The sequence below is a fragment of the Apis mellifera genome, unplaced genomic scaffold (assembly GCF_003254395.2).
Source record: "Apis mellifera strain DH4 unplaced genomic scaffold, Amel_HAv3.1 GroupUN_248, whole genome shotgun sequence".
NCBI classification, from domain to species: domain Eukaryota; kingdom Metazoa; phylum Arthropoda; class Insecta; order Hymenoptera; family Apidae; genus Apis; species Apis mellifera.
The window spans coordinates 47,056-55,601 of NW_020555859.1; positions in this window are offsets into that span (position 1 = coordinate 47,056).

An 8,546-nucleotide genomic window follows, 5' to 3' on the forward strand; every position below is an offset into this window, starting at 1 on the left:
TTTATGCTTATATTCTATTAATTCTATTATCTTCTTTTAGATTAAATGCAAAAAATTTAAAATTAATTTTTCAACTAATGAAAAATAATGTAAAAATAACTTTAAATCTTTCTATTAATAAAGTATTATTATTTTCCTAATCTTTTTAATAATAAAAAAAAAATAGAAAAGGAAAAGGAATTGAGGAATTCTTAATAGCAATAAAGAGAGCACAATAATCAGGAAAAATGTACTTTTGTAAACATATTAATTTATTATGCTATAACAAATCAACAACAAAAGAGAAATTTAAAAATGAGAATTGGAGAAAGATCGAATTTAGATCACTTTATTATAAATTCGGATAAAAATATTTATAAAATTAAAACCGTTATTCAAAAAATAAAAACGAACATATTAAAGAAAAAAGTTTATATAGTTAGAAGAGAAAAATAAAAAATTTTAAAAAAATTTTAAAATAAAAAACTTGCAGAAAGAAATAAAAAAAAATTTTTTGAAATGGAAGATAAAAAAATGTGACAAAAAAATCAAAATTGAATGAGAAAAGAGAAAATGGTGAAATAGAAAATGCAAAAATAATAAAACATTATTTAAGAAAACATTAAGATTATGGAAGAAAGATAAAATATTACGAAAAAGAATAAAAAAAAATAAAAAAGATTGTTTAAAAAAAGAAGAAGAGGAAAGGAAACAAAAAAAAAAGAAGATTAAGAAATTAAAGTCAATGAAATGTTATGGACAGGTCAGACAAGAATCATGAGAATTTAAATTGATAAAATAATAGAGAACAAAAATAGAAAAAATATTTTATGGAGTTGTTAGAGAGTACAAGAAGGCAAAACTTAGCAAAAATTTAAAATGAAGGAATTTTCAAAAATGAGAGATTAAAAACAATAAACAAGAAAGAAATAGACAATTATTAAAAAGTTCAAATAGAAAAGTTCAAACCTACAGACGAAAACGAACTTGATTATACTAATCAAATAAAACTGTAACATGATTAATGCTAATAGAAATAAAAAGAAAGTGAAAAAAATGTTTAAATTCTTACAAAAATTTCTTAATAACAAGAATTTAAAACTAAATGTTACAAATTTAAAATAAGTGTTAGTTTTTTGCAAAGAAGAAGAAAAAACAATAAGATAGAAATAAGATAATCAAATTATGAAGAAAGTAAATATCGTTTTTAAATATCTAGATTGCACATTCAAAAAATATAACAAATATAAAATAAGAAAATAAGAAACATATTAAAAACATATATAAATGGGATAATAAACCATATATAAAGAATATTTGAAGGGAATTTCAGAAGAAGAATGATAATGTTTAATCATAGTCAAAAATATATTATAAATATGGATATCTACGGATATCTACAAGAAAAGAAAAAAAAATCGAGATATTGCAGAAAAAATATACAAGAAAAGTGTTAGATCTAGAGAAAATCAAGTTACTTTATAATATAAGAGACAAAGATTAATAAGAGAACTAGAATGTGAATGATGAAATTCGAAGAAAAAGTAAAATATAGTGTTCATTATTATAACATATTATTATATAATTATTATAACACACTATTAAGATTAAGAAAGAAAAATCAGAGAAATAAAGATTATGAAAGACACAGAAAGAAAACAAAATAAGAAAACATTTAGAATAAAAATCTGGAAGGAAGATTGCAAAAAACATTTGAATAAGAAGAAGACATTAAATTCAAAATCTAAATAAATATACTATTATTAAATATAAAAAATCGATGAAATAATTCGAAATGATATGCATGAAAAAGAAAAATTTAAAAAATAAATAACCAATAAACTTGCATAGGCAATGAGAACAGATATTAGATAAAAAATGAACAAAAAAAATGCAAAATATGCAATAAATTGGAGAAAATAATATTATATATAATGAATATTTGTCAAATAATGAAAGAAAAATTGGTAAAAATGTTGATAAAATAGAAAAAAATAGATAATAAAAATAACAAAAAAAAAATAAAATATAAGATTATTTAAATATATAGTTATTATATTTTAGAGTTTTTGTTGTAGTTGTTTTAGAGTTGTGAAGAAAAATGTAATTTTTAATCTCATGTTTGATAAAGATAATTAAAAAAAAAATTTATTAATGTAAAATTTTTAAAATTTTTATCCAAAATAATTACAATTAGATCGATTTAAGTTTACTAAAGGTAATAATAAATAATAAAAAAAATAAAAAATAAAAAAGACAAAAATACAGGAGAAATGTAATAAAAAAATTCTTTTTCGGTTAATTAATTACAATAATAAAAATACTTTTGTAAAAAAGATACAATAAATTAATATTGAATAATGTTTGAAAAGAATGTTTTATCGAAAATATATTTCGTTTAATTAGAATTTTAATCATTTTAAGAATAATTAAAATTCTAACTAACATAAGATTATATTATGCGGATAAATATTTGAAAATTGTTTACAAAGTCTACAAAATAATCATGAAGAAATAATATTTTTTATAATAATTCTTACTTAAAACTGATTATTATGAATTTATGAAAAGAAGTTTTCAAAATAAAAAGAGCTAATTAAAATTAAAAAAAAATTATTATCAGAAATTTTTTAAGAAAGGAATTTTTCATACAAGAATTTGAAAGTTATTAAATGGAGAAATTAGTGTCACAAAAGTCCAATTTCTAAAAAATTGTTAATAAATCAATATATGGTTTTATATAAGATTAAAATGATTTTCTAAAACTAATTTAATTAATAATTTAACTATGATATTATTAAGTATTTGATTGTTTCTATTTCACAAATATATAAAAGAAAAAATTATCAAAAAAATTTTAAATGATAGAAATTCAGTTGGTATTCATGTAAATGATACGTTAAAGAATGAAAAAAAAATCTAGAAAATAGATAAAAAGAGAGAAAAGGACAGAAATCAGAAGAAAGGAGAAGAAAAGAATTCAAGGATTAAATAAAAATATAAAAAGTAGAGAATAAAATGAAAAAGTTTAAACAAAATTTAAAAATTAAAAAAATAGTAAAACTTATGTGAAAAAGATATTAAAAGATCGATTATCGGAAAGATAATATTTATTATGATGACCGAAGAGAATGGTAAAAGGATATTTACCAAGACCATTTATTAAATAAAATCAAAGATATGATTTAAAAATAATAATTTTAATTTCTTAAAATCAAAAAAATAGAGCAAATAAATTGAAATTGCAAGATAAAAATAAGTTGTAAGATAAGAAAGAAATCCAAAAAAATGATTTTACAATGAATTTATAATATATATTTATAATATAATATAATGGAATGGAAAATATAAGATTTGTTGATATTAAGAAAATCTTTTATGAGTATAAGGTATACAAAAAAAATTGAAAAAAAAAAAAAAATGATTCTTCTTGAGTAACTGAAAGTAAGACACTTCATTACTAATAGACAAATGACATTGAAAAAAAAATCGTAAGAAAAATTATAAAAGCACTAGAAGAAGGACAAATAATAAAGAACAATAAAAAGAGAAGTTTCTAAATGCCATAATTTTGAATTCTGAAAAAGAATTAAAAAAAAAAAAACAAAAAGAAAATTGAAAAAATTCTAAAAAAATTCTGAAGAATATAAAAAAAACTAAAAGAATTTTGTATCAAACTCTTATCATAGATCTTTAAAAACAGCTAATAGAAATACGACAGAGAAAACTAAATTAAGCTCGAGAAAGGTATTCATATAAGTGTAATCAAAGTATTTGAAGTTAGAATTAAATTATTTGAGAAAATCTTAGCCTGAGAAAGTTTGTCTGACATAAAAGAAGATTAAAATTATTTTGATTATATGATTTAAGCAATTTGTCTATATATCATCCTATCAGCATTGAAAAAGCTCTAGGAAGAAACTAATAGTTTCAATTTAAGAAACTAATAGAGACTAATAGAAACTAATAAGAATTGAAACAAAATTTCTTCAAAGGACGTAATTTGATTTCCAAATCAAAAATATATATAATATATACATACATATATATATATTTAAATTGTAAAATACGATAAATATAAAAAATACTTTTAATTTTTTACATTACATAAATTTTTGTATATAAAAGAAATAAATGAAAAGATATTCTTTTTTATAGTATAAAAGTTTTTCAAAAACTTCCAAATAAAATTATAATCGTACAAACTTGGCGATGGTCAAATCCGAAAACTAAAAAAAATTCTATAGAAAAATTTCATATGAAAAATTCATCATAAAAGATATCCATTTCCATGGAATTTAATATGTTAACATTTTCAAACTGTTTGGAGGAACGAAATATAATTTTATACAATCCTAATAATAATCTCTAAAATTATGAAAATTCAAAATAGCAAAACGATGAATAATACAGCAATAAATATATCTCAATAAGATATGTTTCAAAATAAATATGAACAAGATCATATTTTTTTTGGAAAAAGAATCTTCAAAATTATTAATATTAACATCGATAAGATGCAACACAAAGATTATATATTATCTTGGAATTGATAATCGGAAATATATATTATAAATTAATTATTTTTATGAAGAGTAATTAAAAACCAAATTATAATGATCTTAAATGAAATCTCCATCCAGAAGAAGACTTTTGAATCTATCAAGAGTTTTCAGATATCATTTTATTTTTATTAAGAAAAGATGTTTTACAAAGAGAAAGTGGCCATTATCAACTTGTCTATTAATTGAATAAATCTGAATAAATTAACTCATCAATTAGTGATATTTTGCCCAAGCGAAATGAAGCATGTGAGCTTTATAAAAAATAAAATCAATCAATTAACATTAATTATATAGAAAGTAAAATATAATCAATGAGCAGTAGTGAAATTTTTTACATTAGACTAATATTTATATTATATAATTTTTTACACTAATAAGTTATACTTAAATTTTGCACCATTAATTTGAAATAGAGTGTTCAATACCGTAGCGAAAGACCTGATACAGTGTACGGTATAATACAAAATTTTTTTAAATAAATAACTTCGTTAAAATGACATTAAGAACTTTTTTACAGTAATTTTATTTTTCCCAAAAAAAGAAAATTTATTTCTGGATTTCTACTTAATGGATAATAAAATTAAATTTTATATTATATTTTATATTATACATGTTCCTATGTTTCCTTCATAAATAATCATAGAGTGAAAATTATAATATCCCTTTCTACGATAAATTAATTTCTCTTCGACAAAGCAATTTCTCGCTTCTCCTAGTCCGACATAAATTCAACAACACAAGTTAGAAAATATATGAAAAAAATTGAAAAAACTTTAGAATATCCAATAAAAATTTTTCAAATAAAATAATTATATTGGAATATATTGAAACATATATTTAGTCGAAGCAATAGAATTTAATACAATATGTAAGTAATAACTTTAATTCGGTGAATAAATATTATACCGAAAATTAAAAATTTTCATAAATAATATAATTACAAAAATTAATAGATTATTGAGCCTGAATTGAAATTATATTTTGATTTGTAATTTTATCTTAGAGAAAAATCTTAAAACACAAATACGAAATTAAAAAGTTTTTTAAAAATCAATAAGCAATCATTGGAAAAATAAAATAAAATTTGATTAACAATCACAATGATCTATTTCCATTTATAATATATGTATATATTATGTTTATAATAATATAATATATAATAATATAATAATATAATAAATAATATATTCTGGACAAAAGATAGCAAAATTGACTCATTAAAAATTCCAGTTTAAAAATTCATATTAAAATATCAATAGATATAAATATATTCTTAATTATTCAAAAAAACTGATACTTTAGAATATTACACATTGTCATATACAAAACCTATACATGAATAAAAAACATAATTCAGAAAAAATAAATATATTAAAATACAACAAAAGAAAATAAAAAAACATTATATTTTGCAATTTCACATAAATACCGATCAAGAAATGACCATCATTTCTTTTCTTTTTTTTTATTTCATATACCAAAATTAAAAAAATCCTTAGAAAACTAAATAACAAAAGAATTTCTAATTTTAACGGAATTTTTAACATTATAAAATATCTTTAATCTGCAATACATATTCATCATTTTTAATAATTTATTATTTTTAATAATTTAATTTTTCTTACTTCCCATTTATTTAGAAAATAACCAAATTAATAATTATTATAAGAAAAAAAGTAAATTACGGTAATAATTTTAATATATTTAATCATATTTAATCATTTCAAATCTTAACAAAAATCGTTTTAAAATTAATAATATTATTTGCGAGTACTTATTGTTTTTGAAATTTATGAGCAGTTTATTCGGAAAAGTTCCCTAAAGGAGGTCTCTTCCTATTTTTATGGCTTTTGTTAAATTTGAACAATGAGTGATTGCATATTTCTGTCATACTTCGAAATGTATAAACCAAATTTAGCATCATATTCACACGAAGATAGCCAAAATGACTCAGGCCACTAAGGCTACTACGGAGGAGATCCATGAGTATCGTTCCACATTTTGCGATAACGATATTGTATCGATGAACCGGAATGCGTCATGCTGTTAACTACAATTGTCTATATTATTGACGATACAGGAATGTTGAGCATTATTAAATCAAAACTCACAAATGAATATCATAAAGGCATTAGCGAAGTGCCTCACGCTTTACCCTGTCAAGCATTTATTTCGGGTATTGGGAACCACTGCTGAAGCGAGTGGTATACGGCAGAGTTTGCGTTGAACTAGAGATCTCTAGATGCACCAGGTTTCGCATCTCTTTATCATATCTATTGATTGATAGGATTATTTCTAACATCCCTAATTTCCGAATCTCAGAAATTATCCCATCTTATGAGATGATGATGATGATGCTTATGATATGTCATCTTAGCGAATTCTCAATTTTGGATTCTATGAGACGTAAATCTTATAATTGGCAATCAATTGTGAAATACTATATGCGTGGGACAACATAGATTGAAAAGTTTATCCATTCTTATTAAATCGTAATTAAATTAAGTTTTCAATGAATGGATCAAGGTAGTTCAAAATTCTGAATCACAAATTTACAGTGTAATTACAAACAAATAATTCAGTCAATAATTAACACAATTTTGGAAGTTAAAATATATCACATACTAAAAAATAGCTTATCATTCATGCGAAGGTCATCATTTTTGAAAACAATAAAAGGAGATTCGAATGGACACTATGTTGTTAATATTCTCTTCATCAAACGAGTGCACGAACTGTTCGCACGATGGCAGAAAGACGATTTCGTAATGTGAAACGGAAATTCGCGAAATTATCTGCATTACATGAACAATATGTGGCAATCATGCGGGAATATACTACATTGGGTCACATGACTAAAATAACGTCAAATTCGCAACTAATTATTAAGACCGCAAGTAAAGCCACCAAAGTAGTTTTCAATGGTTCTGCAAAATCGTCGAACAGGGTTTTTTTGAATAATGTGCAGCAAGTCACATCGATAATCCAGGATGATTTTTTATTTTTATCCGCTTTCGCATATATTACATCGTTCTAAACACTGATATTAGAAAAATGTTTCTATAAATACTTGTATCACCTCATCAGCAACCCTTGCAACGCATACTATAGAGAGAAATCTCTCGAGAACCTATTTTCAATGTATAAACTAAGTACTATGACATATGATACTATGTCGGCTCTTTATTCAGCCACGCTCATATTGGACCAGATAGGTTTAGCCAACAGCGCAATTCAGACTTTTATATTGATGATGTTCTATTCAGACGCGAACACCGTGAAAAAGGCAACTACAATTAGAAAAGAGATAGATACTTTTCTATGATTATCTTAAAATTGCGAAAATGGATCTCAAACAAATCCTCAATTGTCGAGAATCCTATATACTCGTTAGTCCACAAACAGAGAAAAATCCTTGAACGCTTGGTCTATGTTGGAAACCAGCTCTGGAACATTTAATTATTGAAATAATCAATCCATTAGCTTTTCGAATTACGAAACGAACTATTCTGTCAGAAACAGCGTGGATATTTGATTCTTTTAGTTTCGTGAGTCTACTATTTCAAACACTTAAGCAATTAGATTTGTTGTAGGATAAATCGGTATTCAAAATATTTATACTGAATTCAAGAATCATCTATCTAATCTTAAATCATTAAAACATATTATTTTACAGTGTGCGCTAAGTAACGATTCTATACTGAAATTACTTGAATTTTGCGATGGATTAGAAAGGGCCTATGGTGAGGCCTATGGTATATATATTTATGAGTTTTCGACGCTTCAGGAATCACAGTTCACTTACTATGTGCAAAATTGTTATCCCCCTTAAAACAATAAATTTGCCATGTTTGGAATTGTGTGGAGCTATTAGAATTATTGTTATTAGAATTGGCAAGTAAGGTACGGATATCTTCTCACATTATATTTGCAAGTGAAATTTATTGAAGTAAGTGATTAAAGGTTATCCGAATTGTTGGAAAACGTTCGTTGCTAATTGTG